The sequence below is a fragment of the Cnephaeus nilssonii genome (assembly GCF_951640355.1).
Source record: "Cnephaeus nilssonii genome assembly, chromosome: 24".
In the NCBI taxonomy this organism is placed as follows: Eukaryota; Metazoa; Chordata; class Mammalia; order Chiroptera; family Vespertilionidae; genus Cnephaeus; species Cnephaeus nilssonii.
The window spans coordinates 2878716-2891558 of NC_137095.1; the positions used below are offsets into that span (position 1 = coordinate 2878716).

Genomic DNA, 12843 nt, shown 5'->3' on the forward strand with positions numbered 1-12843 from the left:
TGTCTAGGTCCATTCATGCTGTTGCAAATAATAAGATTTCCTTCTTTTTTACAGCAGCATAATATTCTGTTGTGTAGATGTACCACAGGTTTTTAATCGACTCATCTGCTGATGGGCATTTAGGCTGTTTCCAAATCGTAGCTCTTATAACTACCATCGTGCTGCTATGAACATAGGGGTGCATATATGCTTTCTGATTGGTGTTTCTGCTTTTTTGGGATATATTGCTAGAAGTGTGACATACTTAAGCTTCCAAACCTAAGTGCTCATTTCTCCCCAGAAGAGCTAGCCCCTCCCAGTAGGCTCAGGGCAGGAGATACTTCCTGCCACACCCTGCATTTTGAGCTTAACAGAGGAAACAAAGGCAGAGTCCAATCTTTTGGGTCTGAAGAGTCCCTCAGTGACTGGATTGGAAGAGGGGCTGATCCACCCTGCTATTCGGAGAATCAGATTGATAAAAACTCCAGGTTGCCAGCTAACCCCATTGGTATATATATATAAGAATCTCTGACCAACCAAGGCCAGAGCAATATTTTGGGACACACGTGGAGGAGCAACTCTGGGTCAGGAAAAAACACCCATCTTATTCCCTGAAAGAAAATCAGCACCATCTCCACCTAAAGCCCTGTCAGAAACAGATGCTTGAGTCATTAAGACTGACGGCCAGAGGACAGGCAAAGAGGGCAGATTGGCCCTGCCTGCTTGCAGCCATGGCCTGTGCATACAGACACAAGCAGAGGACCTATGTATCTCTTGCAGCTTCAAACGGGGAGCTAAAAGCCAAAAGACAGTGACTGACAGGGTCCAGCACCTCAGTACCTAACAGGAAGCCCAGGATTAGCAGACATAACAGAAGAGTGGGGTCCTACACCAGCAGCCATGGGGCACTAAAACTCAGCTGATGTGAATGACACTTCACCTTTTCATTTTAATTATTTAAAAAATTTATTATTGTTTTTACTTTTATCTTTTTTGCACCTTTTTCTTTCTCACTTCTCTTATTCCCGTTTTTTACCTTTTACCCAATTTAGGTTTTCTATTTCATTTTTCCTCCTTTAAAATAATAAGTCTACTTTATCTGATTTATTGGTGTATTATTATTCTAGTCTCTGTTGGTTTATTCATATATCTAATTTCCTCTTCCCTGATCCTACTCTATTCCCCTTCTCTTTATCTTCACTATGCTTTTGATTTTCTTTCTCTCTTGTCTTGCTCTTCTCCCAATTTTTAACTTACTTCATTTCTTAAATTTAGGCCTTTCTGCTGTCTCTTCCAATCTCCTTTTCAAAAAAACAAAAACACAAAACAAGATTAATCTTGTTTGGATCTGGAGTGTGTGGGATTCATGCTGGGGGCCCCAGTACCTCCAGCCAGAGGGATTGCCTCTGCAGCCCCCAGAAATGAGCTCTGTGAGCCCCTCTTTTCCGTGGCAGGTCCTAGGACAGGTGGGGAACCTGGGCAGCTGGCGGGCCTGCTGGAGACTCCTCTCCCCCAAATGATGCATCTCCAGGGTTTCCTTAGGGGACATGGCCTTTTGATTTTTTTAACCTTTTCATTTTTTTAATAAAATCTAACAGTTAAATTTCAGAGAGGAAGGGAGAGGGGAGAAACATTAATGATGAGAGAATAATGGGCTGGCTGCCTCCTGCACACCCCACACTGGAGAGCGAGCCCGAACCATGGGCATGTGCCCGGACCGGGAATCGAACCCTGACCTCCTGGTTCCTAGGTCAATGCTCAACCACTGAGCCATGCTGGCCTGGCTGATGTGATTGTTTTATGTCCACTGATGTTTGGTCACTGCTTTCACAAATGTCTGGATGGTGGGAAAGAGAGATGCCACCATCTTTAGAGTTTATTCCTTTCAGCTGTTTGTCTCAGGGAAGGCTGTCATAGCGGCAAGAACCTACAGGGGGCGCTGCCCTAGGTCCCTCTTGTCTGAGAAGAGCAGGATGTACTTAGTCTCCTGACTGGACTTGAGCAGAAAGGACCCCAAGAGACACATCAGTGAGGGAGCCGCTCATCCGCTCAGTGTCAGTTTCCCTTGTCATAGGAAAAGCTGGATCTCTGTTTCCACATGGACGATGAACTTTATTTTTATTTTTTTAAAGAAACATTATTTTATTTATTTGTTTATTTTTGGTTAATCCATGCCCGAGGATATTTTCCCATTGATTTTTAGAGAGAATGGAAGAGAGAGGGAGAGACAGAGAGAAACATCCATGTGAGAGAAATGTTGATTGGTTGCCTCCTGCGGTTGCACAGACCAGGGCCCAGTCAGGGAGGAGCCTGCAAGCAAGACACGTGACTTTGACTGGAATTGAACCCGGGACACTTTGGTCAGCAGGCTGACACTCTCAGATCAATGAATATTATAGCATAAAAGAAAATCTCCCGAGAATATCCTCTCGGTGGGATAGTCAGCATTTGATTGAGTGAAAGCACATTTACAATCAGAACTCCATGAGCACATGCGCGGCCGGTATCGCTAGCTCTATACACCTGAGCCTGCGTGATGCTCACCAGCTCCTGTGACATTAAATGAGCCAAGGCGGATGGGGCCTCCCTGCAAGGCCTGGTCCCTGGGCTCATGTCCCGCCTCTAGGGAGTAACATTCCCTTCCCTGCAGGTAGAGGAAGTGGCCCAGTGGGCCCTGGTTATCCAGGTGGCTCTAGACTATCACCAGCAGTTGGCCAACATCCTGCAGATGCTGCAGAGGAAGATGCTGATGCGATAAAAGCCTCCCGCAGGTGCAGGAACACTCCCTCTGGCTCTCTGCCTCTCTGTCTCCCCCGTCCCATTGTCCCGTTCTTCTTCTTTTTTAAAATAAATTTTTATTGATTTCAGAAAGGAAGGTAAAGGGGGAGAGAGAGAGAAACATCAATGATGAGAGAGAATCATTGGCTGCCTTTTGCACGACTACCACTCGGGATCGAGCCTGCAACCCGGGCATGTGCCCTGATCGGAAATCGAACCATGACCTCTTGGTTCATAGGTCGATGCTCAACCGCTGAGCCACGCCAGCCCGGCTGCTCTAGACTTTTTTGAAAATGAGTGATATCCTATGGAGTATGCGCAGTAACCCACAGCATAAAGGTGAGGGGTAAACAAAAAACTACCCAAATGTTTGGTCAGTGTTGGATAATGGAAAATTGCTTTATGGAGGACTAGCATAATGAATAGATGTGGAGGGGTGGTAAATACTCTCATCATGATTAGTTTCAAAATGGCAAAATGTTGGCACTGAACATGGGCCTGCTAGGATATTTCAGTAGCACATCATTATATTTTATTACAAACATGCTGATGCACTAGGTACAAATATACTCAAGAAATTCATGATAAAATAGTAAAATAATGGAAGGTGGCAAGTTTTAATCATTTTTTAAATTTTGATGTAAGTGTAATTGTCTTAAAATATACATTCAAAACTATATTTTCATTTATTTCAGTGAGTTAGTGAGGGGGTATAGAGAGAGAGAAAGATGAATGATGAGAGAGAATCACTGATAGGCTGCCTCCTGCATGCACCACAATATGAATCCAGTCCACCACCTGAGCATGTGTCCTGATCAGGAATTGATCAGTGACCTGTGGGGTCATAGGTTAACACTCAACCACTGAACCACGCTTGCCCGGCTCTCCTAAGATTTTCAGGGATCCCACGCAACCTGCAACCAGGGTAGCAATGAGCAGTGGCAGCTCATCCTGGCCTAACCCCTGAATCTGCGCTCAAGGCGACCTTTACTCTGAATGCCCAGTGAGCCAACAGCAGCCTCGCTTTGGCTCATTTATTTCCCACAATGTTTCTAGACAGTCAAAGGAGCCTGCTGTTTCCTGTTCTATCTCTCTGCTGCTTCCTGTTCTGTCATAAGGCCTATGTTTTTTCATTATCCCCAGTTTCAATTAATGTACCCTTAAAATCTTCTCAACTTGTGCAGTGAAATCTTTTCGAACATGATGTAATGAACTCTAACACTACAGACCAAGGTGAGGCCGACCTGCTCTGGCTGCTTCCTGTTCCTGAACACAGGTATGCCTGGGACATCTTCTACACAACAGACCGAGGCATGATTTTGCTTAGAGGACCTGGGATAAAACGTGATGGTCTTAACTCAAATTGGTGTTGTTGAATCAAATCAATTTTAACACTCTGCTTTTTTTATTGATTTTTTAGAGAGAGAGGGAGACAGAGAAACATCAATGATGAGAGAGAATCATTGATCAGCTCTCTCCTGCATGCCTCCTACAAGGGATGGAGCTCCCCAAACTAGGCAAGTGCCCTGACCTGGAATCCAAGTAGAGATACCTTGTTTCATGGGTCCATGCCCAATCACTGAGCCATGCCATGTGGGCAAACTATCTTTTTTATTGTTGGCTCTATTACACATGGACCCAATTTCCCCATCCTTATCCCCCTTTGCCTCCCTCTACTCTGCCCCCACCATTTCTAGGCACTCAGCACATGATTGTCTATGTCCATGGATTATGAATATATGTATATACTTATTTTTTTTGCTGCATTTCACTTTACTTTGCACAAAATGAATACAACCAATTGACTAAGCAGCTCCAGAACTGTAAGTGTTCATTAATCAAGAAGTAAATGATGTCAGAAGGAACACTTTTTAATTCCTCCCATATACATATTGTAAAGACAGCAAACTCCTAACGTATGTGCCACAGGCTCGTTTCGACACATAGAAAGCCTAAGCAAGAAGGGTGAGTACTGAATATCCACATGGTCAGACCAGGAGCCATCCTCCAGGAGCTAGACTGCACCTAGCCTGTTATTCACACTGCCCGCATATACATCTGCCCTGTGAAGTTCACTGTCCCTTGTCAGACTGAAATCCAAGTGGCTCCTTTCATTTTCAGGCTCATCTTTTCCAAGGTGGACAATCCACACACACAAATCCAGGCAGCTCCAATATAGCTCAGCTGTATTTTACATGACACCTCCACCAGCCAGGCTCCAGTTCAAATTCTGTTCAGGCAGTTCCAGTTGTCGTCAAAGAACTCTCGCCCCCTCTGCCCTACCTTGCTGCTCAAGTCCTGCTCACCCAGTTCTCTTGCCTTCAATGCTTCCAGCTCCTTCGTACTTGGCAATCCATCACTGTCAGAGCCTCTGGTGCCCTCACATCCACTGGTGGAGTACTTCTGCAGCTCTCTGTGCTGACCTTGGGCTGCAGCAACAGGCACAAAGCTTTCCTTCTCCAGGCTCTGGACTCCTTTATTCCTTCCCTTCTGGCTCCTTGGGAGGTTTGTACTCTGAATATTCGGTTCTGTCACCCTCAGAGCTGTGCTGTGACCTTGGCTTTGGGATGAGGCTTCAGCTCCTGACACAGGGCGGCCTGCAGAAAGCAGCTCCCAGGCATCCCCAGGGCCTGGAAGCTGGTGGAGCGAGTGGGCAGGCCCAGCTTTCGGAAGGACCTTTTGATCCTGCTTCAGTTTCTTCTCCAATGTGGGCACAAACTTGCTTTTTAAAACCCTTCTGATCACATCGGAGCTAACATCCAAGCCTTCAGCCATCTGGGAACTGACCAGGACTCTGGAAATCCTTCATGTAAATACCGGATCTGCTCCCTGGCTTCCCTGGTCAGAGTCCTGGGCGGGGCCCATCGGGGCTCCATTTGCCTCTGAATTTTCTGGAACAGGATGGCTTTTTTCTGTGGTCTCGGGACGCTGGGGGAGAGAACCAATGGCAGAAGCCATGCGTGGGAGCAACATGGGTGGTTCAAGCTTCTCAGCTAAATCAGGGAGCGCCCAGCCCTGGTCTCTTTGTTCATGGCCCCAGGAAATCTAACACCCACAACAGCAGCCCCTGAGCAAGGCGAGCTCTCTAAAAGGCTATGAAATACATCCCTCGTGAAGAGACCGTGGTCCCAAAGGAGCCGAACTCCTGCCCCTGCGCTTCTGATGTGGGAAGAAGCTAGGCCCTGCTTCAGGCTGAGGGCCCAAAAGGAGCCGGTACTGTTACAGAAAACTGGAGAAGAACCAAGCAATACTTAGAGAGATGGAGTTACATTTATTGCGCGGGTTCAGAGGAAAATGTCTCTCAAATTCTGGGCCCCACCATGGAGGAATTTTCTCTATTTATATGTTCACTAACAAGGAATAGAACCAGGACCTCATGAATCATAGATCAGTGCTCAACCATTGAGCCACACCAGTTGGTCTATATTATATATATTTTTTAAATTTAATAGGTCTTCTTGATCGTTGATAGTATTACAGATGTCTTCCATTTTCCCCTGTGCATATATTCTTTGGGGGATCTCTACCGGTTCTCCCCACACCCCTCTCTTGTGAGGTCTTTCAGTCTGTCCCAGTTAACCAGGCCTCTGGCCCCATCTTGTCCTTCCCCAGGGCCACTTGCTGAACCACATGACCTTTATTCACCAATGTCATTGCCTGGGTTGCTAGCCCTCCCCTTGGTGTTTGATAAAACTACATTACCCAGAAACGAATGCGACTACATAGGCGGAGCCAAAGGACATTTTGTGTCAGTGCATCCGGTTAGGGCGGGACTTCCGCCTTCCTCCTCCTGGCTGGCATTTTGATCTCTTCAGTTTTCTTCCAGGACTCACAGGCTTCAGCCCACTCGTGGTGAGTAGGAGGAGGCTTAGGAGGCAGCGTCCTTGCTGTGTAAGGTGTGTCTGAGGCTTGTTAACACCCTCAGGCCAGGTAGGGCCTCCCCGCCTCCCAGACTCCTCTCTGCTCACAGCTTTCTTTCAGCCTGACCCCATTGAACCCTGCAGCACCGGGGGAGGGGAGGTCTGAGTATCTGAGATCTGACTGTGGTTCTTCATAGGTTAGATTTAAGGGAAAAACAGTCATGGAGAGAAGCCTTCATAAGAGGATTCAAGGCTGCCTCTATGAGTGTGGACTGTCAGAGTCTGGGCAGTACTTGATCCTGTTTGAATTTGGCAAGCATTCTCTTGACCACACATGCTGAATAATAAGTAAGAGCGTGAGGAGATGATTACAGATGGCAGGACTGTAGCAGTGCAGGTGTGAGAGAGGTGTGGTAGAAAGAGTGATGAGCACTTGGAGAGGGAGTGTGACTTCATGGCCAGAGCACCGTGACATTGACATAAAAGTGAAAATAGGGAGAGTCCATTTCTGGTAGAGTCTGGACGATAAAATAAGGGTAATTTTTGGATAATGCCTGGGAAGGGTGATGTTTTGGTGCTGCCTGCCATGTTCAGGGCTTGGATGACATTTATGTACCCACCTGCCTTCTGTTGTTGGGGGTGACACAGTGATGGTTAGGAATGAGATAGTATACATCAGTGTTCCCCAGGCTTGAAATTCTCCATGGGCATGTGTAAGGGAGAAGGGTGAGAGAGAAGCGGATTATGGAGATGGTAATCTATAAATTTGGAAAATAAGGTGATTAAGAAACAACCTGTCCTCGCCAATGCAAATTTGTGTTACCTTTGAAGTTGTGCCTCTGGGAAAGAAGCAGTGTGAGAGAAGTGTTGTTCAAAGAACTATGTGCAGCAGGTAATACAAAGCTATGGCCTCAGCATTCTGGGATTGTGGTTGTAAAGGTGAAGTTTGATGCAATGTATTTGGTGTCTTTCTGGAACAGTCTGAGGGGCTACACAGGTATTTCCTGATAAGACCAGTATCAAATCACTCACAGTACCTGTATGCCCTACATCTCTTCCTACCCTATGTTCTTCACACACACTCTACTGTAGGAAGAAGTTATAGGGTTAAGCCTTGGACTGACCTGCTGGCAAAGTCGCAAACAAGTCCCAGCTTGGAGGGCAGCTTAATGGGTCCCACCTGCTATTCCTCTCCCTGGCAGGGTGACTATGTCCAGATCCATGGCTTCCATTTCTACCTCCTTCCTCTAGGCAAAGGTCCTTGGTGACTGCCTGTGTCAGGTTATGGTCTTTACTTACATGAACCTTGAGCTGTTCTTAAAAGATCAGACTTCCATTGTTTGTAATATTATCTTCCTTAAATACGATTGCAAGCCGAATGGCTCCAGGCCAATGCTGGCTGCCCATCTCTGTCATATTTTATTAATACTTGGAATATTTCTGTTGTACATACTTGTAGAGAGGAATATGCAGGATGATCCCTGATTTTTTTTACTGGGTGAACATGCAGGATTGTCTCAGAAGAGGATTGGCCCTGTTGAGTTGCACATATGGGCTAGATATGGTATAAGGGTGGTGTTTAGTTCATACCAATCACCAACTCATTTCCAACAGTGTTTTGATGCAAGTACCATGGGCAACGGCACATTTCTTCATTTTCTCTGCCATACTTGACACTGTGCTGACTTGTCATTTCACCTATGCCCTACTGGCCTTTGCGTACCTTCACCTGTGTGGCCTTTTTGCATCACCTGTCCCTCTGCATTGCTCCATCTTCAGTATTCTCTAACAGTGACCTGTACATGTGTTATGAGGTGTACATACAAGCTTAAATAGTTCTTTAACACCAGGTACTAATTTTTGGAATACTAGAGGCCTGGCGCATGAAATTTGTTCCTGGGGTCCCTAGACCTGGCCAGTGATCAGGGCGAATCAGATTCCCTGCCTCCCCACCTCCTCCATCCCTCACTGCACGCGTACTGCCAGGGCATGGTTCCCCCCACCTGCCCGCCTCCTCCTTCCCTCCTTCCCTCCCTCCCTCAGCGCCCTGCTGCTGCCATTGGTCACCCATCGTGTTCAGTACTGTCTTCTGGTGGTCACACGTCATTGCGAGCTATTGTTCTCCTGGTTGAACTCCCAACGGAACACTTTGCATACTACCCTTGTGTATGTATATATAGATATAAATATAGATATAGAGATAGAGCTATATATACATAGAGAGAGAGGTTACTTGCAATGAGACATAATCATATTTCAGCACAGCTTTCCATGTCACCAGGAGACAAACCATGCTGAACACTGTTAGCAGAAGAAAGAGCTAACAATCCTGCTTCTCTTCCATGTGGTGCTTGCCATGTGTGTGTCATTTCGCTTGAGGTCTTCCTTGTTTTGTGATCTTCAGTAGCCTCACCTTTATGAAGTGAATTATAAGTGTAAAAGACGTGGGATATCTTTTTATTTAAAATATATTTTATTGATTTTTTACAGAGACCAAGAGAGAGGGAGAGAGAGTTAGAAACATCGATGAGAGAGAAACATCGATCAGCTGCCTCTTGCACTCCTCCTACTGGGGATGTGCCAAGGTACATGCCCTTGACCGGAATCGAACCTGGGACCTGTGAGTCTGCAGGCCGACGCTCTATCCATTGAGCCAAACCGGTTTCGGCAACGTGGGAAATCTTTTTGAGAAATCTTTAACCTCATTCATCATAGAAGAGTTTACACTGTAGAAAAGACATAGGAGTGTAGTGATCATGGGATGTCCATCATCCTAAGCTCCAAACTCATTCAACAACAAAGTCCACACTGGAGAAAAGCTGTATGAGTGTCCTGATTACAAGATGTCCTTCAATCAAAGCACTACCATCACTCCTCACCAGAGAGTTCACACTGGTGAAAACCTTAGGAGTGTAGTGAATGTGGGAAAGATTTCACCCACAATAATCACCTCCTTATTCACAGGAGAGTTCACAGTGGAGAAAAGCCATGAGCATAATGACTGTGGGAAGGCATTTTCACACAGGTTTACCCTCATTCAACACCACAGAGTTCACAGTGGAGAAAAGCCCTAAGAGTGTAGTGACTGTAGGAAGTCCTTTAGGCAACGCAGTAACTTCACTCAATACCAGAGAGTTCACAGTGGTGCAAAACCTTATGAGTGTAGAGAATGTGGGAAATCTGTTACCTGCAATAATCACCTCCTTATCCACAAGAGAGTTCACATTGGAGAAAGGCTATATGCGTGTACTGATTATGGGGAGTTTGTAATCTTTATTAGTATCCCTGGTGTAAATACTCTCATCCTTTTGAGGTTCAAACAGCCAAAATGATGATTTTGAACTTGGACATGATAATATATTTTAGTAGTACATCATTATATTTTATTTTCAATATGCTGATTCAGTAGCACCAAATATGTTCAAAACTTTTCACAGTAAAATTATTGGGAAGCTTCAAGATTAAACCTTTCCTAAAGATTGTTTTAAGTAGAATTTATTTAAACTGGACATTTAAAAAAATACACTTTTGGTGTTTCCCTGCATGCCTGCATTGCTGATACCAAGTTCCTACTGACCTTATCAGTGCTTCATTCTTGGCCTATAAAATAATTGATGCAATAATACAGTCTGACATTGATATAGCTTACTTTAAATATTTCCTTGGAAAAAAGACACTTTTGAAATCGCATGAATGCTATTCTAGCCTTCCACCACTGTCTAAGTCATCATGATGGTTTTTGTATCTATCTATTTTCAGGTACATTATTAGGTTGTTACTTAAAATGTCACGTTTGTCTGACCAAGGCAACAGCTAAGTGGGTCAGCAAGTAATTTCAATAACGGAAGGTTGCAAGTTCCAACCCTGGTCACATCAATTACAAGAGTTATTCAAAGAATTTGTAAAATAATGGAACGAAAAATAGATCTCTCTCTGTCTGTCTCTGTCTCTGTCTCTCTCTCTCTCTCTGTCTCTCTCTCTCTCTCTCTCTCTCTCTCTCTCTCTCCCTCTCTCCCTCTCTCTCCCTCTCTCTCTCTCTCTCTCCAGACAGTCCTCGGGTTACTTTGGACTCGACACACGTCGTTTTGTGGTAAAGTCGCCATCTGCAATTTATTTATATATATAAAAAAAAGTTCTGTCATTCAATGTAAGGCATTTGCACGACGTTGGCCCGAGAACTAGTTGGCCAGCGGAGTGGATGAATAAGTCATCATGTGGCGCTATACAAGGAAGACGCTGTCATTCAGTCGCTGTTGATAAGCCGTTTTGGATTGTGCTTCATTCGCTCTCTTTTGTTTGTATTGTTCTTTTGAACACTTTTTGCCCTTCCTAGGGCTCCTAAGCATAAGGCAGATTCTTCTGATGGCAGTGCTACAAAAAGAAGGAAAGCCCTCACAATGGAAATGAAAGTAGACATAATAACATGCTCGGAAAAGGACGAAACACCTACAAACATCGACCAATTGCTTGGCCAAAACCTACAACTGTGTCGACAATCATCAACGATCAAAAGCGTATACTTGAACATGCGAAAGGATCTGCTCCTATGAAATCAACTGTGGTTACAGAGCAGCGTAGTGTTCTCATTATTGAGATGGAAAGATTACTAGTGCTTTGGCTGGATGAGCAGCATCGACGGCATATCCCAGTTAGCCTGATGTTGATTCAGGAGAAGGCTAAAAGATTGTTTGAGGCCTTGAAAAAAGAAAAGAGGGAAGGGAGTGAAAGTGAAGAGTTTGTGGCTAGCAAAGGTTGGTTTATGCGTTTTAAGGCTCGTGCTAATTTGCATAATCATAAGCTGCCAGGGGAAGCTCCTAGTGATGATGCTAAAGCAGGAGGTGATTTTCCTAGTACGTTGGCTGAGATAATTAGGGAGGGGGGTTACTGTGATAAACAAGTGTTTTGTTGTTTTTTTAAATTTATTTATTGATTAAGGTGTCACATATTTGTCCGCATCCCCCCATTCCCATCCCCCACCCCTCCCCACGGATGCCCCCACCCCCCTGTTGTCCTTAACCATTGGTTAGGCTTGTATGCATGCACACAAGTCCTTTGGTTCATCTCTCCCCCCTACCCCCACCCTCCCCTACCCTCCCTCTGAGGCCCGACAGTCTGATCGATGCCTCCTTGTTTCTGGGTCTGTTCTTGTTCATCAGTCTATGTTGTTCATCATTTCCCCTAGATGAGTGAGATCATGTGTTACTAGAAATATAAGAACCGAATGTGAGAAGAGCAATAATAGTTATGCTGACAGGCAAATGAATCAGTCTGTAGTAAGTTTCTTTCTGGACCAACAGTTCTTTTGAGACCCAATTTCAACGTCCACCAGTTCCTTATGTGTACGTGTCGGCACTGACTTTTCAGCTCTGGATGGTGGACAGATGGTGGTAATGCAGGTCCGACACTCTCTGGTTTTGTCTCGCCCGGACCCAGGGGCGCGGCTTCACCCGGACTCAGGGGCATGTGGCCTCACCCGGACCTCGGACCCAGCATCAACCGGGCCCCGGGGCACGTGGCCTCGCCCGGACCCGGGGGAGCGCGGCCTCACCCGGACCCGGGACCCAGCCTCACCCGGACCCAGGGGCGCGTGGCCTAACAAGTGTTTAATGTGCATGAGACAGGCTTCTTTTGGAAGCGTATGCCTACACGTAAGTACATTGGCAAGGAGGAGAAGACAACATCAGGCCATAAAGCCAGCAAGGAGAGATTGACTTTGCTACTTGGGGCTAATGCTGCTGGTGACTTCAAGCTGAAACCCTTGGTGTGTCTGGCCGAGAATCCAAGGGCAATCAAGGGCATATGGCAGGGTCTACTACCTGTCATCTGGAAATCTAACAAGAAGGCATGGGTGACACTTAGCGTATTTGAGGACTGGTTCACCAACCATTTTGTGCCAGAAGTCAAGGACTACTGTGCTTCAAGGAGGCTGCCCTTTAAGGTGTTGCTAGTGCTGGACAATGGCCCTTGTCACCCTGCCGATTTGAATGACTTTCATCCAAATGTCAAGGTGGTTTACCTTCCACCTAACACCACCTCCCTTTTACAGCCTATGGGCCAAGGTGTCCTTGCCTCTTTCAAGGTCTACTACCTCTGAAGGACATTTGCTATGGCTTCTATGGCAATGGAGAAGGATAAAGAGTTGACTCTCAATGACATTTGGAAATCTTACAATGTTCTTGCTGCTGTAAAAAACATTTCTGATTCTTGGGATGAAGTTAAGCAGAGA

General features: G+C 45.7%; 2 pseudogenes across 2 annotated transcripts in view; both read right to left on the minus strand.

Annotated features, from left to right (window-relative positions):
- Nucleotides 1–12843, minus strand: part of LOC307094820 (protein SET-like) — a 671772-nt pseudogene that overhangs the window by 51990 nt on the left and 606939 nt on the right. The gene's annotated exons all lie outside the window — the stretch shown is intronic.
- LOC307095009 (neugrin-like) lies at nucleotides 4981–8724 on the minus strand (annotated as a pseudogene). The gene is made up of 2 exons: nucleotides 8701–8724; nucleotides 4981–5669 (listed from the first exon to the last, which is right to left on the minus strand). The product of its transcript is annotated as a neugrin-like (transcript).